The following is a 575-nucleotide window of genomic DNA, read 5'->3' on the forward strand; positions in this document are numbered from 1 at the left end:
CCCCCACATGGGGGAGCTCTGCTCAGCCACAAGCCAGGCTGACGGCTGCCAGCACAGCGGTGGTGGTGGGAGCCTCTCCTGCCACCTCAGCAGCACTAAGGATGTCCAACTGCAGTTTAGGCCTGGTCCCCGCTGGCAAGTGGACATCCCCCAAGGGCTGCTGGGCTGCCAGAGGGATGTCTGATTGCCCTCTTAGGCTCAATCCCCCGGGGAGCAGCCTAAGCCAGCAGGTGGTCATCCCCTGAGGAGTCCCAGACTGCGAGAGGGCACAGGCTGGGCTGAGGGACCCCCCTCTGCCCCGAGTGCACAAATTTTTGTGCACCGGGCCTCTAGTATGTATATAAAAAGCCAGGTGCCATCACGGCCAGATGGACGACCAAACAGCAGGCTAGGGAGTTGAGGGAGTGGAAACTATGGGCCCCAGGCTGCCCATAGCACAGCAGCGAGAGGAGGGAGCTGTGGGCCCAAATAACCAAAGGACGGGTCTGGCTCTCATGGTGTGGCAGGGCAGGCCGTGGAGGATGAGGAGCCTTGAGGGACAGGGGGCTGTGAGCATGGAGCTTTGCAGAGCGGTG

Source organism: Myotis davidii, unplaced genomic scaffold (assembly GCF_000327345.1).
Source record: "Myotis davidii unplaced genomic scaffold, ASM32734v1 scaffold967, whole genome shotgun sequence".
In the NCBI taxonomy this organism is placed as follows: Eukaryota; Metazoa; Chordata; class Mammalia; order Chiroptera; family Vespertilionidae; genus Myotis; species Myotis davidii.